This window comes from Lepisosteus oculatus, chromosome 6 (assembly GCF_040954835.1).
Source record: "Lepisosteus oculatus isolate fLepOcu1 chromosome 6, fLepOcu1.hap2, whole genome shotgun sequence".
Classification (NCBI taxonomy): Eukaryota; Metazoa; Chordata; class Actinopteri; order Semionotiformes; family Lepisosteidae; genus Lepisosteus; species Lepisosteus oculatus.
The window spans coordinates 38,890,533-38,910,588 of NC_090701.1; the positions used below are offsets into that span (position 1 = coordinate 38,890,533).

Here is a 20,056-nt window from a genome sequence, read left to right on the forward strand (position 1 = left end):
GATTTTCTAAGAACAAAAGAATGGTTACAGACATTCTCCCATCTGATTTATTTGGCTGCTTGTAACTAAATGATCCAAGGTTCTCATCCAACCATTTCTTGATATAAGCCAGGATACTAGCTTAAACAACAGGTCTCAGTAGCTTGTTCCAGATTCCCGTTCCCAGTTTTAAATGTGCTTCGCTCCTAAAACAATGCCTCCTGTTACCAGTCTTAAACACACTATAGTTTCCAGTTGTTTGCTCAGGTTTGTGTTTTACTGTTGATCCTGAAAAAGTCCATTAGGTTGACTGAAAATTTTGAACATTTCAATCTGGTCCCCTTGTTTACATCTCTGTTCAAGGCTAAAGAGATGCGGTTCTTTTAACCCGTCAGTGCTGACTATCCTCTTAAGATGGGGAATGTTTTATATGAAGCATTAGCTTGTGGGTTGGAGTGATGCTGCATTTATTTGTTTTCTTTGGCTTATACTGACATACTTATTCACACTGTCGATGCAAAAAGAAACTTGCAGTCTGACAATCAAAGTCTTGCCAAGAAAATTAATCTTCTATTAAAAACAGAGTATCACAGAGCGCTAGAAATCAGAAATGGATGGTAAACATGTAATAACAAACACACGGCTTTGGAGACTGTAGTCACCTCTGTAACCCCTAACACATGCTGTGTAGTGGAATTGTCATTTCAATGCTTAAAGCACAGTGAAGTGTTTTCCACAGATGGTCAACATGTGGAATTGTCAACCCTTTTTACCATGAGAGCATACATAAATACAGTCCATCCTAGGGCAAGTCAGTAACGAAAGTGAATTTGAAATCCACTAAATAGGATTCTTCAGTAAATAAGACTTTTTTTTCAACATAACTTCCATGATAAATAGTCAGAATTATAACAGAAGTTATAATAGAAATTCAGGAGGAAGTTTAGATTCTAATCTCATATGCTTCTATTCACCTAGGTATATACAGATGCAGCCATTCAAAATGCGCGGGCGATACCGCATTATTTTGCGGTACGCTGTACGCAGTCTACCGCAAGCTACCGGTAAATACCGCGAGTTACCATAAATTCTCCTATAATACGACAAGCAAAATAATAGTATCGGGAATTACCGCAAAGTGGAGCTAATAAAGCTCAACCTCTCATGTTTGAGCTGTGGCCATCAAAGTCTTTAACGAAGATATTACTAATTGTATTAATAATGAATGACCTTGGACAAGCTGTAAGTGTAAACTCAAAGTATTGCCCTGGTCAACATTCTTTTTTTCATTGACCGTCTTTGTAAAAGTAACACCACAGCATTTCGCAATCACGCATTTGTTTCCAATCATGCAAAGTACAGTAATTTTTGAGAATCTCCGATTCACCATGCCTTTCACATGCTCATAAAAGAGATTGATTTAGGAACATAAACATATTACCGTATGAAAACTGTACTGTATACAGTATGTATATGTATATTTAATGTCTTAACTGTGCCCGTTTAAGTATTGAATATTCATATCTAATTTTACCACTGAAGGGAAATCTTAGTAGCTGAGCATAAAAAGAATAGGAGCATACTGCAACGCGTGTGAAGGCCATAAACGATATTAATTTTGGAACATAAACATACAGTATATGGCTGGTCTCGGCACTTTAAAGAAAACATACACGAAACATGGTTTCATTATGACCAGAATCGGTCTTGAGATATTTTTAACTTGATTTACAGGATTTGAGAGGTATGTCTTAACACCGATACTACAGTGCGTAAATACTGCTCACGTATATGTTTCTAGGTATATTATGCATTTCATACGGTCACATTACTTTTGAACAACTAATAAGAAGCGCGAAACGGTATGCGTTTTAGTTTCGTTTTGTGCTGGGACTCTGCTTTTAACAATGTCGCCGTGGATCGATTAGAGATATCAAGTACATACAAGTCATTTTTTAAATGTTGTAGTTCATCTTGTAAAAATGTTACGAGTACATCATCTATCAACAATTACACAGGTTCTGTTTCCATATTGCGGATTTTGGTTACGTAATATTATTTTCTAGATTTCACGTTGTGAATATATGATTTGAGCAAACAGAGCTGCAAAGAAGTACATTATGGGTTGTTGTTTTGTTTTTTTTGCAGTTTTATCTAGAACAAGCAATGCTTAAACCTTTGTCTGATTCTTGTGAAACTATCCACACGACAGTTACAGTACCTTGGAGTTGACTTCAGTGATGTCACTGATGGGATGTTTCTAAAAATCCATACTCTGTAAAACGTCTTCTCTAGTTGTCCTGCATATGTATTCGCTAATGAAGCTGTGTGTTCTGAGCCTGGATCTCTACATTTCTGTATGAACCAGCTTAGAGGGCTAAAGACAGCTTGTGTTTAAATTGAGTGTAAGGCAATTTATGCTTCTAAAGTCATGGTCAGCATTTATTATTGTACTGTGCTGTAAACTTGTTCTGTGCCTAGTCACATTATTTTATAGCGTTTTTATAGCGTTATTAAATCCGGTGGCGCTATGTGTTAGTTTCCTGACTCCCTGACTCGTCACATGGTCTGTGATTGAATCCCATGGAACTATGACTTTATTTTTTAACAAACATTTCTTTGAAAAAATGAAACATTTCCCTTGGTCAGAGATTAAGGGTGCTGCCTTTCATCTAAAACCCTACTTGAATCCTTCTAAACTAAAAATTAGTGTTAGTGAGTTATAAATAAAGAGGTATCCAGGTAACAGTGAAATGGGCAGACAGTCTGGGGAGATCGCCCGTTTTCCATGTAAATAGTTCCCTGGTTCCGCACCCCTTGGTGTTTCTCTCGCTCTCTCTCGGGTCACCTGATCATTAGCTCGAAAGATTTGAGTATATTCTAATGGTAGTGGGGGCAGGGTGTGTGGGAACAGGTTTGGTTGAAATTGCATAGAAGATCTATGTTCTTCACACCTGAAACATTTTCTCTGAAAGCATTTTCTTCGCAGTTTAGCCGATCTTGTTACAGCATGATACAGTTTACTATTATTAACCATATTAATTTTAAGTGCTTAATGCCATTTTTTGACCAGGCACGAATATTCTTAAGTTCATATCTTCGCAAGGGAATCAGTGCGAATTGCAATACTAATTAAATGACCACAGGCACTTTCCACCCCCTCTGCCAGCAGGAACATTCCTATTCTTAGCTCAGCAGATTATTACAAACCGGGTTTTTTTACACAGCGATACAGCTTTGCGTTGTGAATCTGTTTTTCCGTGTTTACAAAGAAAGTGGAATACAGTGATACTACCTGCTATACAGATACATATGTTTAGATATTTAGACCCTTAAATTAATATCATTATTAATAATAATGATTATAATGATAATAATGATAATCGGCCAGTGAAAGCTCTGTTGTCCTTCACATCAATGCCTGAAACATTTTTTTCATAATGTCGACATACACAGTCGTGTAACTGACAGTTTGAGGTAGCCTATTGTATAAATTTCGCTTTGTTGCTGATAGGTTAAGGTTTCGAAACTCTGCCCCAAAGTCATGTGACTGATTTTTCGCCCTGTATTGTTGGTTAAACGCAATGATCACAAGCACCACCATGGTAACTGGGATGTGTAGTTTTTAATTCCGTTTGAATTATAACTGTACGTACTGTCTTCATATTTGGCCAGGGCTTTAAAGAGAAGGCGCGCCAAAAAATTTCGGTGCCGTCGTCTCCGCTTTAAAGGTAACCCCGTGCTGGAAGAATTTGACCTCGAAACGTTTGCCCAGTGTAGTTATAGTGGACATAGAAACAAGAGTTCGCTGGCATTATATAATTATACGAATTACTCGAATATAATTACATCTTATTAATTTCTTGAGATACGCGATTCTTTTAATACAGTCTTTGCTGTGCTCTAGAGGATCCTTGTGATATTTTGAGCTCTTGGTGAATGATAAGTGTCGCAGTTTAAATCATTTTCGTAGTTAGAAATTATGGAACGCTCTGTTAAAAGCAAGGGAGTTTTTATGTCCGTTGCAGTTCTTTTGAAACTGAACTTGTTTGAATTGACTGAGCTCTGTGCTGTACCACACAATGTCTGTTTTTTTTGTGCTGTCCTACTGTACTTCCTACTTTGAAAATACCTGTGAAACCGGTTTAATTCGTCACAGCCAGCCCTCCCGCAGAGAGGGGGGTTGTACTCGTTAATGTCTTAGCACAAAGCAGAAACTTCTTGGAAAGATTACAGATTTTAATCGTCTTTTTTCTGAACCAGGGAAAATCTGATCATGTTTCTCTATAACAAAAATAAAAAACTTTATTTTACATATCACCTTGAAAAGTGGCATCTTAAAACAATACAGTAGATGTAAACCACAGATTACAAAGTAAATACCCAGACAAAAGTAAACGCGTTTTTAATAAGATGCTTTTATTCGTTCATAATCCGACGATCATAGGAAGACTAATGGGGGTCTGGCTTTTTTTCTGGAAAACCATAACTCTGGTCTTGTCCAGATTGACTGTCAGCGCCCAGGTCTGACAGTGCTGCTCCAGCCTCTGTTCTATGGGCGACAGCAGGACCAGTTCCTCTGCAAAGAGGAGGAACTCGATTTCTGTAATTAATGCAGATCAGTAAATCAAGGGACAAAACAGTTATTGCGCCCGGCTCCTCAACGGGCTTCGACGTTGGCGTTGGTTTAACAGTCCGGGTGTGGCAATGTTTTTTATTATTGTTATAGAGAAACATGATCAGATTTTCCCCAGTTCAGAAAAAAAGATCTGAAGTAGTGTACCGTATACTAGTTTGTCACTCTTCTCATCCCCTCTTTGCTAAATGGCTTTTGAATCGAGTCACATGAAGACAGAGGTGAAACAGCCCTACACAGCCCTGTCGCAGTACACAAATATAATTATATCTTATTAATTTCTTGAGATACGCGATTCTTTTAATACAGTCTTTGCTGTGCTCTAGAGGATTCCTTGTGATATTTCGAGCTCTTGGTGAATGATAAGTGTCGCAGTTTAAATCATTTTCGTAGTTATAAATTGTGGAACGCTCTGTTAAAAGCAAGGGAGTTTTTATGTCCGTTGCAGTTTTTTTGCAACATGAATATAATTATATCGTTATTAATTTCTTGAGATACGCGATTCCATATTATATTCCCTTTTAATCAAATTCTAAAAGTATGCTTGTTGACTCCAGTATCACGTTAGTTAAAGACTTCGATGCTTAAAATGTTTAGGGAGAAATGGAATACTGGTGTGTATGTTTTCTTTAAAGTACCGAGACCAGCCATATACTGTATGTTTAAGTTCCAAAATTAATATCGTTTATGGACTTCACACGGGTTGCAGTATGCTCCTATTCTTTTTATGCTCAGGCACTAAGATTTCCCTTCAGAGGTAAAATTCCATCTAAATATTAAATACTACAATGGACACAGTAAAGACGTTTACTGTAAATCTTTATACGACAGACCAACGGACCACGAGTGCCCCTGTCAGTCAACCAATCACGTACCGCGGTACCCCGCGTCATCTTGCGTCACGATGCGCGACACCGTAGCCAATTACCTCCGGTACGTGTCTGTACTGCGCACTTTGAATGGCTACATCTGTAAGTCTCGCACCGAGAACTTCCTGTGCCTCTCGTACCCCTTCCGCACCCCTGCAGCATCTCCCTGGTTCAATCCTCGCAACACTGAGATGGGATCTGGGCCGGCAAGGCTATCGATTCTCTCAGCTACGCGATCTATGGCAAATGTACTCTACATATCTTCTCTGCTGCCTACTAGTCAAACTACTTCAACAGGAGTTCAAGTCGGTCGCTGCGTCAGCAGGCGTAGGCTGCAAAGCAACGAGTCAAGATCTATTCCATGCTGTAAAGAGAAGAGATACAATGTTTCGGGTGTGGAGCCACACACCTTGGGCCTTGATTTTGGCAGGAAAATACAGGCTTTCATTAAGCCAAATGGATCCAAATCCTAGCGTGTGAGATCTGAACTGTAAGGTACTGAAGTTGGGTTTCCTAACCAAGCCGTTAAATGCACTGCACAGTAGCCCTCTCTGTGTGTGGCCACAGGGTTTATATCATCATGTTGCACATGACATACTGTGTGGAGCTTGCTCAGTATGATGTGAAAACATTGTAAAGAGAAGAAATTTCATTGTCTCCAGTGTTTTTACAGACACTCTGCTTCATTTACCTGGGTTGGTGTCAATATACATTTGAGTCATGCTCATAATGTCATTAAAACATTTGCCTCTCGGCAAAGTAATTATTGTCTTATAATATGATACGGCGTGGTGCACTAACTAGCTAAAATGTGTAATGTATTAAAAACTTCTCTTTGCCTGGAGAAAGGGTATCACCAGTCTATCTAAATAGTCCTGTCAACTGTGCGAATTCCTTTTGTCTAACTCCATTATACATCCTAGCAGATTATTTTTTCTGCACAATATGCAAGAAACAGTTGGTTTCACTCTTTGTCTCGGTTACTCCTCTTTCTTTAATTGTCATACATCTTAACAAAAAGTACTACTGATATTAACTTTCACTGGAATTCAGACATGTCATGTCCAAGATGGCAATCCTAGGAGACAGGTACTAGCATCAAATTTTATTTTAAATGTCTGTGTGTTTTGGAAGAGATCTATTTGGTGCCTTAAATTCTGAGTATGTTACAATTCATATACCGTTGCTGCTGGAAAACCATTATTCTAAGGCAGTGGTTCTCAAACTGTGGTACGCATACCAGTTGTGGTATGTGGTATAGCGCCGCCAGGCGGTATACCATAAGACCCTGGAACTTTGTTGTGTGCACTGAAAAACTGGGACAGGTTTTCATATTTTCTATTTTAATAAAATTTGTTTGTGTCGAATACGCAGCATACATACTATGATACAACGCACGCTAATACTTTACAGGACACAAGAGCTACTATGTAATTCTATACCATTCTATAGGAATGCGTGCTATGAACGAAAGCGGCCAATTGTATTTAAGAAAAGTATCTCCAGCAAATAGAGAGGTATGTGAATGTGCGTGATTTTGAAACAATGCCAATGCTCTAAGCACAGGAAAGCATAGAAACGTACTAAGAATGCTGGTAATCTTGTGAGCACAGGAAAGCGTGATAGATAACAGAAAAACATTTAAGAACTGTTCTAGGTTAATTTGAGAAAAATACACAGAGCGTCTCTGTTTCGCTCTCATGCGCATGAAATAAAAACTTCTTTTAACTTCTGAGACAAACTCCTGAAATGGAAACGGGGAAAAATGCAAGCTTACGAATTGCTCAAGCAGGTAAGCCCCACACTACTTGTGAAGAACTTTGTTTACCATTGGCAAAAGAGCTGACACTTATTATGTGTGGAGAAAAAGCTGCTAAACAGCTCGACCTGCTGCCCCCTCCGAAAGACAATTATTGATATGGCGAATGATGTCAAAAGCACGCTGATAGAGCGCGTTAAGATGAGCAGGTGATTTTCACTGCAATTAGATGAGTCTATATATGTCGTTGATTTGGCCAATTTGCACATTTACGTTCGATACGAGTTTAAGGGCACGTCCCATGAGGACTTTCTGTTCTGTAAACCGTTTTCAACAGGAACTACAGGAGAGCACATATTTCAGCTTCTGAATGAATTTATCGAAGAGAATGGCATCGACTGGATAAAATGCGTCGGAGTTTGTACAGACGATGCTAGAGCTATGACAAGCTGACACAGCGGTGTAGTTGCATGAATTAGTGAATTGTTGTGAATTGTATCAAGGCTCGACCAATTAATTCACATCTGCTTTCCTTGACTAAACAGGCTCACCCCTCTCACTAAAATGGTTTTTTATTCTTTATTTTTAATTGTTGTTGTTCCTGTCATCATTTTGTAAAGCGCTTTGAGAAGCCAACTTAAAAGGCACTACATCAAATAAAGTTTATTATAATATTTATTATATGTGTATGTGAGTGCTTGCATGCACGCGCGCTCATGTTGGTTTTGTCAGATGTTCTGCGGTTCCTATGAGAAGATGATTTTGTAGGTGGTACTTGGATGCTTTGGTTTGATCAGGGGTGGTACTTGGTCCAAAAAGTTTAAGAACTACTGTTCTAAGGTAATACAGATTAAATAATAAATTCAAAAGACAGAAAATAATTGACATTTTCTCAATGAAAACAGCCTGAACTTGAGTTTCTTCTAGACAGCTTGTGTAAGTTGATGTTATCCAAGTTACATTATATTAAAAAATGACTATTTACAGATTGGTTCACTGCATGGCGAAGAGAGTTCAGCAGAATATGAATAAGAAAATGGTATACATGTCTATTATGTTGACTAAATTAATGCAAGCCGAGAAGCACCATAAGAAAGCCCAAGAGAGTGCAGTCCTTGTACTGTCAAGACAGAGAAGCGAGAGAAAAGAAACAGTGATCACAAGAAATGGGAGAGTGGGCCTTGCACCCAGAAGACAATTCAGAAGGATGAGAAAGAGGGCACAGGCAAATGAAAATCATTTTAGGCTACTAGTTCTATTGTGGTTTCTCATTAATTACTAAATCTCTAATAAAATATAAGATTGATTGTGTATATATCTTTCATATCAATCAGAATGTATGTGGAATTAAAGTAGTCTGAGTTTCACTATGCATTTAAAGACAATATTGAGTTATATATGCAAATGCAACTTAACTTACTGTCAATTTCTTTCATGTCAGCCACATCTAGAAATGTAAATTACAACTGATTAGTACATACTGTACATGTATGGTACGTAGCCAATGAATAATTATTACATTAGTTCTAACTATTATTTTAGCAATATGTAATAGTTACAGTATCAATATAAAATGTTTAAAATATGTTTCAAATATCTGTCAAAATTGCCTTTATGCCTGTGTAATAGGTTATTAAAATTATCTTTTAAATATTTTATGCATGAATGCATTAAATTACCCATTACATTACTGGGATATGAATGGGCTTTCTCTCTTTTACTTTGGCTGTTTCAAAGCAAGAGTGGTTTCATCATTAAATAAAATTAGATGAAAAAATAATCAAAATATGCACAGTTGTTTGTGGGTATACTGTATACAGTATGTATATCACTTAGTAAACTGCAGGGTTGATTTGTGAGTCAATCAAGTTTGGGATAAGTAATCAGAATTACCTGTAACTCAGGGACTGATTACACTAACAACTTCTGTGATGATACAGTATGTGAAAAACACCTTTTTTTTCATTTTAACAGAGTTTACATGTTTTTAACTAAGAAACAGAATCAGTGAAAGGCAAATTTAAATGGATTTCACATGAAAAATAATAAATGGAAAAAATGAACACACAATTGAGCTAGATATGAGCTACCTAAAAACAGAAATAAGTTCACTTCTACAATGATTCAATTCTAAAACAATACTTCCAGTCTAAAATACAGACTTTGTACAAATCAAACACTGATTTTCCATTCACTTCAACAAAATCATATCATTTTGAGATAAAAAACCCACTTGGTAGAGTTTCAGCAAGGCTAATAGTGCTCAGTCACTAAGGTTCCTCTAAGGTATTAAGATGGAAGTATGGAAGTACTGTAGAGGAAGTATGCATACAAGTCTCGCAATTCCATTATTTTCCAAGCATTCTCCCACAAAGACACACCTCTCTCAAACAGCTGTAAACCTGTAACAACACAGACCAAGGGAACTGTAATTGGATAAAGGCATAGAGAACCACAGAGTATTCTGTATGTGCAGAACTTTGTCTATTCTAGTTGCTGCTTGACTCACAGAAACGCATTTGATAATATACTGTAATAGATGCACTGTATTGTGCAATAAAATGAAATAAAAATCTTGGATTAAATTGACTCTGTAGAAATAAAAAGTTATTTGAGGAAGTGCTACACCACTGTAAGAAGTTTCTCCTTTATTATATGCATCTCATGTTGTAAAATTAAAACATCAACAAGGGCTCCCATGCAGTGTGTGCAAGGGCTCTGACTGTACATGCCAGATAGGCTGAACAAATGAACTGGATGGACTGGTCCCACCCGACGGGCTGTAAGTGTGACACCCGTGCCCTAACTCTTTACCAGGTTTGAATTTGTTCTCTTCCTGCTAGCTCTGGTATATAGGACAAACACCAAAGTCACAAGCTTTTGAACAAGTTTTATTTCTCATAGCTGTCTTCCAGCGAGATCTCGAAGTGGTTTCGCTGGCTCCAAGTCTCACTACCCGGCCCACAACTCTCGGGGCAGTCTGGTCTGTCAATCTGACAGATAGCACCTACCAAATGACTATTTGCTATTAAATGAGGTTGCTCCCACTCTATATGATTATAAATTGAAAAATCTTGCAACTCTGGCCAGGGTGGTGGTTTATCAATAATTCATTGCTTAGTTGTCAGTCTAGTCTTTGTGAAGAATCGTACATCGTCTGAATGTTTGTTTTTAACACTTAAGGACTCTCCCCCTAAAACTTTACTAGGTCTCTACATTATCTTTCAGAGCTACTGTGTCCAACCCATTATTTCATAATGATTTTGCTGTATATGTAGATGCCCCCTAACTGCTCTATTACTATTACTATTACTATTTCCAGATTGTTGGCAACTCTAGACTATTTTGACTCAGCTTGTCAAATTCCCAACACATAACCATTGCCATAATCATAATCATTTAAACGTTGGTGTCACATTGGCACATCTAACCTATGAACTAGAGATCTCTGACCACAAGGCTCTCTTACTAGACCTGGATGTTTCTCTACCTACCACTAAGAGGAAATGGACTATGACCTTCCAGAATCCTTCTGTACTGCTAACACCATATATATAACTTGTTAATACAGTATATAGCTTTCCACTCTTACAAAAACTCAGCTCTTTTACTTGTACTTCTACACATTTTCTACCACAGCCCTTGATAAGGCAGCAATTAAGTTTATCTACAGTTCTCATCTGACTTTGGGCTTTTGAAACCTGTCAATCAGAGCTTCCTCCTGGAAACAAAATCCCAAACAAAATTATCTACAGTAGGAATGCTTTAAATCCCTTTATTGGTTTGACTCCTATTTGACAGCCACAGGCTAATTTGTAAAATTAGGATGTTTTCAATCTGATGCTCCACAGGGTTATGTGCTGGAACCTCTACATTTCTGTATTGAGGCATGTTGTCTATTGGTCAGAATATGTGCCATCATGGACTTTCACTGCTGTGATGATGTTACTCAGATCTACAGTATTTGCATACAAAGTCAGATACTGCTGCTTAAGTTTCCACACTTTATGTGTGTCTATTTGATATTACCTTATGGGTACAACAGATCTTTTTTAGGTTAAACTGACATTTAAAAAAAGGTTGCTCAGTATTATTAATGATAGTACTGAAATCATATATTTGATGGATGTTAGAAAAAAACGTAGTGTTACATTTGACCCATTGCTGTCATCTGAAACACGCTAAGACTGTTAGAAGGGCACCTTTCTTTCACCTGCATAACACTGCTCAACTCAAACTGTTGCTCTGATGCTGAGATATTGATACATGCCTCTACATTATGTAATTAAATTAAGACTCTAATGTTTTAGAGTGGGTTTTTTTTTACTATGGGGTTTTCCCAATGTACTTAATAGACTTCAAAAAGTGGGAAATGTATGTCCTTCCATGCAATATGGTTGTCACTGCATCTAGCTAAAGTCACACTCAGTTTTTGTAGAGGGCACAAGCCCCTTCCCAGAGATTAAAAGCTTGGAGCGTGTATTATAATTAATATTAATTAAGTCAATAAATTATTTAAAGCTCCTGTAACTCTCCAGTATCTAGTACTATATGGGACATTTGGAAACATTTAAATTGTAGTTTTTTTTAAATATGCTGCAATATTATTCCACATCTTACAGGTTAGACTTAGTATTATTTTATTATTTTATTGAGATGAAAACAATACAAAGGTCTTGACCACAGCAAAAAGATTTTGATACCCATTGTTTTACTGATCTCCAGCAGAAAGATTCTTCAGGCAGAGGAGCATGTGTTTTGATTTTGGAAGGGGTGTTTCTACTGATTTGATTAGTGGAATTAATATCCCAATTTCAAGATAAATATGAACAAGGTCAATGTCATTACCTTGATATTTTATTATATAAATATTTAATTCTGTAAAGACTTAAAAAATAACAGTTTTCAAAGTAATAAATGAGCCTTTAAGACAAGAACACAAATGAGAATTATTGTACAACCTGAGTAACAAATATACTGTATCGTGCTGGGGTTGGTTAGGCACATGTTACTGGTGTGTGACCACAATGTAGTGAACAAGATATTTAAATCAGTTAATTGCCCTTGAGGGACTTACAGGGAGACTTTAAACTGAGTTTGTGAAAAGCTTTTTTATTGTAAAAACTGCAGGGGGATAAAAAAGATAAAACGTGTAGAAAGAAAAAAATGTTTCGGGGTTTGGGCATTAAAATTTTCCTAAGAAACAAAAAAGGTGGGATAAATTATGTATTGGAATGAAATGTTTTGAGGGTCTTATACACTGTATTTACTGCTCTTTAAAACAATGGAAGACTAATAGGCAAACAAAATTGTGAAAATATGTTTTAGTCAGGGGAATTTGACCTGTATCATAAATATTATATTTGTTTCTACAATTATATTTCTATCTTTCCATATAAACAACCTAGGACTTCAGTTACCTGACCAGAGAAAAAACCTTCTTCCAACCACCCCAAAAGACAGAGGGCAGGAAGTACACTGAGGCTGGGGAGGACAAGAAAAACTCAAAAGCACAGCACAATTGATTGCTTGATCAATCCCTTCCTTGCTGTCCTTTCAATATCTTTTTTTATTAATTCTCCATAATTTGCTTATTTTAAATTAAACTGAAAGGTCCAGCACTAGTCCTGATTATTTCAATTTACCTCATGATACATGTTCAGTGCTTACCCCTTGGGTTTTGAAATGTAACTATTTGTTTGTCTAAAGATGTTGAGATACAGTACAAAGGTGCAGGTGGTGGGGCTTCCTTTAGACACAGTGTGGGATTACAAAGAAGCCTGAACACCTGATGTGAGTAACAGAGCACTCTGTTCAGGCTCCTAATTGAACAACAAGCTGCACTGAGGTGCACCCTATATACAGGCCTTCCTGTAGGTAGGGCAAAGGTGGTGTGTGGGATGCCTACTGATGGGAGTGGTTTGAACACTCCTGCCACTACATATAGTACGGCATCTTTATTTCTCCAGAGATGTTCCCCTTGTGCCACTCTGCAGTGATCTCAAGACCCAAGCTCTCAGTATCCCATTGGTCCAGGCTAGGGAGGGCAGCTGTGACAATATCAAAAGCAATATTCTGCATTTAAATGAAAAGGAAAATGTCTACAGAGAGAATGCATTGACATCTCCACAAAAAAATTAAAACTACAAGTAAACAATAGGTATCTTGCTGTTCCATCAGCTGTTGGAGCAAAAAGGGCAAAAGCTGTGTTTCTTTTGATGCCACATACAAATGACGGCTCGAAGCAGTATATTTCCTCTGAAACAGGGCATTTATCACAATTTAATACATCACTGTGTATTAAATCAAGTGAGTTCAATGCACTTCAAAGCTCACTGGATCTTTTAAAGACTGAGAAACATTAGAAAGTCAACATATCAGAGATATCTCTCATCATGCTATGTATGATTACACCTTAATCCTACCAGATATGTATGACCTATAATTATTTTAGAAGAAGACATTATTTCCTTTTACATGCTCAATTTAAAACTCTTTTTAAGTCCGTGATACAAGCATAGTTCTGGGAGCATGGCTGGGTGTTAATCGCAGCAGTTAACAAGTGTTGCTCAGTATAAAGTCTAATAACTGATCAAAGTTTGACATTTACATTTTCTAATTGATGAGAAATGCTTAAAAATGATAAGGAACGATCTTGTATAGTGTGCAGAAAATATTTAATCTGAGACTGTTCTCTTCAGCTAGCAGCAAATGGGTTATTACAATTTCATACAAGTAATGGTGCATTTACCATATGCTGAATTCTTCAATATATGACATTATTTTTATGAATATCCTAAAAATTAGCAAGCATATGGCACTGCATGAATATTCCATGAGGGCTGCTCTTTGCTGACAGTGGCATTCCTTATAGAACAGTAAACTCCTGATTGTGCACATACTATATATTACAACAACTCTAATAACCTTAATTAGAGAGACACAAAACACAGGAAATTCAATAGATTTGCATTCAATAGATTGTTGGTCACAGACATCTTCCTTGTTTTGGGTGTTTTAAAATCTTTTTTTTTACTTGTCGGACCTGAGCGATAAAGTGTAATAGTAATTTAAGCAGTAAAATACTAGGCAAGACTGTCTCTACAAGTCTCTACAGAAGTCTTTAACAATGTGGAATTGTATCCAAAATAGTAAAGTCATTTCAGTTCATTTAAATCCTCTGCTTTTTTCTGCATTTCACAACTTAATTGCTTCATGTCCTATGTGTAAGCTCATAACTACCCCATGGCTCTGTGTCTGCTTACAAAATATCCCAGTCAAAGACTCTTTGACTCCTGAAGGATAATTATGAAGTAGCTGTAAATAGCTGAAGGAGCTTAGCAATATCACATGGAAGTAAAAAAGTACTGCACGTACTTCAGCCCTGTACCTCAAAGCACTGTGGGGCATGCTTTCTCACAGCAGTATTTATCCTGATACAGGTAAATTACACAACAATGGCAAATAATCACAGAACTCACACATGAGAATGTGAAGCAAGATAATGAAAAACCAGGAAGTCAGGAGCTTTTAAAATGCCCATTACACATTTTACGCCTCCTTCAAAATAAATACTACTAAATAGAACCCAGAAATTATATGTAACTATCCCTTCAAAGACCTATGCTTCGAAGGCTTGAAAGGTGCAAAATGCATTCAAAACTTTTTGTGATTTTCAGTTTTTTGTGGTATCTGCAAAACAATCATATACTGTAGGTCAATTGTTTCTTTATTGCACTCTGCACTTTACTTGAAATTATTGTAAGTAGATAATAAGAATTGGGCTGTGAAATTATTTTTAAACGTGAATAAGTAAAATCTGAATACAATTAGGGGCTTTCAATACTTTTAATTACACAAATGTACAAATATTATACACTGTAAGTACATCTATTTCCCATTGGCCCTTACCAATCATGGCCTCCTAATAATCCCCCTCTATGAATTGGCTACATTACTCTGCTCTCCTCCCCACTGATATCTGATGTTCGGTGAGCGTTCTGGTGCTCTATGGCTGCCGTCGCATCATCCAGGTGGATGCTGCACATTGGTGGTGGTGGAAGGGAGTCCCCATTACCTGTAAAGCGCTTTGAGTGGAGTGTCCAGAAAAGTGTTATATAAGTGTAAGCAATTATTATTATTATTATAATTATTATTAATTATTATCTAAGCATATCTAAGTGGCCTAAGCAAATCATGGGCCAAGACACACCTGAATATTGCCATGTTTTACTGTGAATTGTGGTGTATTTAAAGGTCTCCAAGCCTGGATCAACACAGAGGAGTTCAAAGTTTATTTCTTCTGCTGATGAAATCAGTTTTACAATCAATTGTTATCATACACAATCGCTGTACAATCGCTTACAATTGATACAATCAATATCCAATCCATTTATTTTTATTTTGAAAACAATAAAGAAATTAACCGACAGGTGACAGTGATGACACTAGCAGCCCCATCACCAAGCAAGGAGCAGCATGGGTAAAAATAGTTTTCCAATCTCTTTTCAAAATCTGAGTAAAACAGCAGCAAATGCCAGCAGATTTCAAATTGAGTGGCAATCCATTTTTTGGCATTCACTTTTCATTTTAAATATTTTAATGGTCCTTCCGATGGTATGTCTAGATTGTGTCTTTTTTTAACCACAGGAAAATTGCAGCTGAAATGTAATGTTTCAATTGTTTACTCCTTGCTTCATTTTTTTTTCACATTGTTAAGCACATTGGGATGATTTCCACTCTATAAATAAATGTGATAATGATGATAATGATGACAATTATTTTTTTTTTCTTTTTGTATCCTTCCAATTTGGAATTGCCAGCTGTTAATCATCTTGGCTCCCAGCTGCAGTTTCATACAGTACAAGCGTGGAGAGAACGGGGGCTATAAGCTCTCTCTTCAGGCCCACTCACTGAGGAGCTGCTTCCCACTCCTCTTCTAGGAGCATCTGCCTCTCTGTGATGACACTTTGACCTCACAGGAGGCCAACAAATCCTAGGATCGTAGTAGAGGAGTGTGGCCAAGGATATCCTGGCTAACTGAAGTCCTTACAGCCTTGGCAACACTCAGTTGTTTGTGAGCTTCCAATGGAGGTCCTGGTAGTCAGTTATTATAATGTAACAAATGGGTTTTGGTAAAAACTGATGTCAGAGCTGGTGCAGGAGTAGTAGAAAATTAGGTCAACAATGATCACTTTTAAATTTGGGATTCTGTTACATTTTGGTTAATTAAGAGTAATGGTTCTTGCTGGAATAGGCCCTGGTCTCCCTGTGACCCTGTTTCTACAGTTTCCCTCACTGGATTAATAAAGTATCTATCTATGGGATAAATTGATTTGAAACTGGATGGATGGATAGAGTAATAGTCACACTGTTTCCCTTAATTTGTGTACTGAGGTTAGGTTAGGTTTTGATACTGTTTGAAAGAGAAAGGTTCGGGGCTTGGCCAGGGTTAGGGTTGACATTTCCATTAAATTTACACTTTAGGTTTGAGCTTGAATTGGATGTTATGAAAATGTCAAACTGAGCAGGTGGTATGTGAGGAAACTGATTAGGGAGGCCACTGGCAGGCCAATAGGCAACTGCAGATATAGCTCCATGGCTGAAACAGAAGAAAATGCCCAGTCAAAGGTGGTCCGTGTGGTGGCAAGAAGTTCATCCTTCCTTAAAAAAACCCTATCTTAAATCCCACATTGAGTCGGCCGCAATGCATTTAAGTCAGGTTGCTTCTCATCAGAAGGGACTAGAAAGCTTATAAAGACTGAGGAGAAAATCAATGGTGCAAAGTACAGGCAAATCTTAAAAGGAAAATGTGCTCCAGTCTATACATGTGTGAAAATTCACCTTTCAGCAGAACAATGACCCAAAGCACAAGGTCAAAGGTAATGGTGAAGTGGCTAAACAAGGAGAAAGTCAATGTCCTTGTCTGCCCCCCTTATGTCCTAACTTAAATCTGATAGGTCTGTGGAAAGATTTGAGGAATGCTGTCAGACACTGATCCCCAGCCACCGGGACACAGCTTGAGCAAATTTACAACGATTAATGGGCGAAAATCACACCATCCTGGTGTGCAAAGTTGGTAGAGATTTACCCTCCAAAACCTATAATTTCTCTCAGTTTTTGAGTTCTCTTTGCAGGTTTTGCTGACATGTACAGTACCTTCTTTCTCCTATAAAAGTGTTCAATTGTTCAGTTTGAGCATTTGTGTTTTGATAAAAAAATATTCATGTTAAAAATGTGTTAATGTTAAAATATATCATTTGTAAATCAACGGATTGGGACATTTTCAAGAACACAGTTCTTTTTTCAAGTCTCTGACAACAGGTTATCTTAAGGACTTGAATAAAAATAAAAAATAAGGACCAGACCCCACACAATGGGCAATAAAAACTATAAAACTCTCTATGCATTGCAGATTCTGCTCCTAAGTGTCAACAGTTTTTTAAAGATCCATGTTGTCATTATAGCTTATATACAGTAGTATGGTATAGTGTAGTTTTACTCTTTGCTTTAACAGGTCAATTCATTAACCTTTTGTGTTTTTTATCCTCTTTTGTAATATTTGTAATGTATATGCATATATGATTTATTTTACAGTGCTTTGAGTTTATTGAAAAAGCACACATAAGAAAAATCATATTATCACTTTTATTTTATCCTATTTTTACTTTTCGGCCTGAAATTAACCTCACTTGTTACTTTGAGCTTGCGATCCCTATTCTAACCTCCTCAAACAAAACATTGCTGTAACGCTACTACAAGGTTGAGTTCAGTGGAAACCAGGGCCAGCGCAACCCATACTTGGGCCCGAGGGCAAGTAAATACAAAAGCCCCCCCCGGCTTCCTTCTCCCTCCGCCAGCGCACACAGAGCAAGAGAGCAGAATTAAAACGGGCTAACACATTGAACTTGATACTTAGTAACTAGTTATTTAAAAAAACATGGGCCTACTTTACAACTTGATTCGTCGCAGCAAACAACGATGATATCACTGAAAAGCACCTGCCTTGCGGTGCTGTTCTCTATAGACATCAAAGCCAAGTCTTTCCTGTGACATGGTAGTCCCTAGATAAGTTTTGATCAATTTAAATTTGCTAAACGAGCAGATTGTTAAAAAAATCTGTGTTTGGGAACGCAGATTTTATATTTTTGTTGACCAAATACTGCAGTAAATCAGACGGAGAGTTGACTTCATTGGGGAGCAGAGAGACAGAAACTAATTTCATTTGCCAAATCTCCGCCATGCATGTTTCCTAAACACAAGGCAAGTTTGTTGCAGGCTTCAGCTGAATTATCTCCGGTATTTTTTATGTCAAACAAAATGCCAAAAAGACAACTGAATTCGCTCACGAAAGAAGAACGTTCTTCTGTCTCAACATGGGATCGATATTTTCGTGTTCAGATTATCTTTGGGACAACTTGATCCAGTTAGAAAAACCCTGAGCAAAGACCCCCTTTTTCATTGCCGAATAACTTGCAACAAAAACAAAAAACGGCATCGGTAGACCTGGAACAGACTAACCATGGTCTAGGCAAATTTTGAGAGCTCGTTTTGCGAAAATAATTGTCCGGTATGAAACGACGGCCACCGGTTTTCGGACTGCGAAATCTTTGATTCGCAGTGGTTTGCTTCTCACTATATACTTTCTGATAATATTGTCACTCAAAGTGCTGGATCAAAAAAAATCATCGTACACCCCAAATAAACTATGCCTACTACTACCTTGCACTGGACACTCACCTTTCACAATTTCAGCCTGGCTTGGATGTACTGGCAAAGAGCTTGCTCGCCTGGGAATCATCTTCAGCTGACTTATTTTGACACTCGGTGGTACTGTACGTGCTACTGATACATGGGGAACCTTGAGCGTTTTCTGCCTCCTTTTTGTATTTTCTAATTGTCTTTTCTGTTCTTTGCGTTTCTCGCTACCCGACTTAAATTTCTGGATGGCTTTCATGTTGCACACTAACGAACACAGCTTAGCTAAATGTAAGCTTGTATGTTGCTCAGTCTTGCAGAGGAACAGGTCGCGTTATCCCGTTCTACATAATTTGGAATGAACGCGCCAATGACCAATTGCAAATCATCCGCAGAGCCGTGTTTTCCAGTAGATCATTGTGTTTTATTTTATAATATACCAGACTAATATTGCTACTACTACTACTACTACTACTACTACTAATAATAATAATAATAATAATAATAATACACCGCGTTCCACGCCTCTGACATACAGTACGAACTCTCGTTCGTTTTTTTTAACTGATGGTCTTTTCTAAAAAAAAAGCTGGAAGTTTAATGACGTAAGCAACGCCCCCCCCCCCCCCAACCGCCTTGGATCTGGGCCCGAGTGCAAATGCATCCATTACACCCCCCGTAGCGCCGGCCCTGCTGGAAACCCTAACCCGTACAGCCTGTTCTCAATGCTGTCTATACAGTACTTTATACTTTAACTGGTCTACAATTTTCCTGAAGTAGTTACAATATAACATTGCAAGAGCCAAAGCTACCTCCAGCACTAATTCTACCTGAGTGTAACTTTGAATGAGCTCTAAAAATACTTCTATTCCATCTTTAAATTGCATTTTAACAATAATACAATAACATTGTTCTTGTCTTACAGATAAGTGTAGGTTGGAATTTGGCAAAAGCATCAGGGAACTTAATATTAGTTTCATGTAAAAGAAATGTAGATCAGGACAAAATAAGATTGGGTCTGATGTAGCCCAAAGCTGAGGTGAGGGCATTGGTTGAGAGAGAAAACCTATTGGATTAATAATCAGCTTGTGGTGAGGGGGTGGTCTGAAAGTTGGT

The 20,056-nt window shown here is 37.6% G+C and overlaps 1 long non-coding RNA gene across 1 annotated transcript in view; it reads right to left on the bottom strand.

Moving 5' to 3' along the window:
- The window catches only part of LOC138239421 (uncharacterized), a 70,522-nt gene extending 51,418 nt beyond the window's left edge, over positions 1–19,104 (bottom strand). Inside the window, exon 1 of the long non-coding RNA XR_011189898.1 lies at positions 18,983–19,104. This is a non-coding gene — a long non-coding RNA (uncharacterized lncRNA). The remainder of the gene's footprint in view (positions 1–18,982) is intronic.
- Between the last annotated feature and the right edge of the window lie 952 nt (positions 19,105–20,056).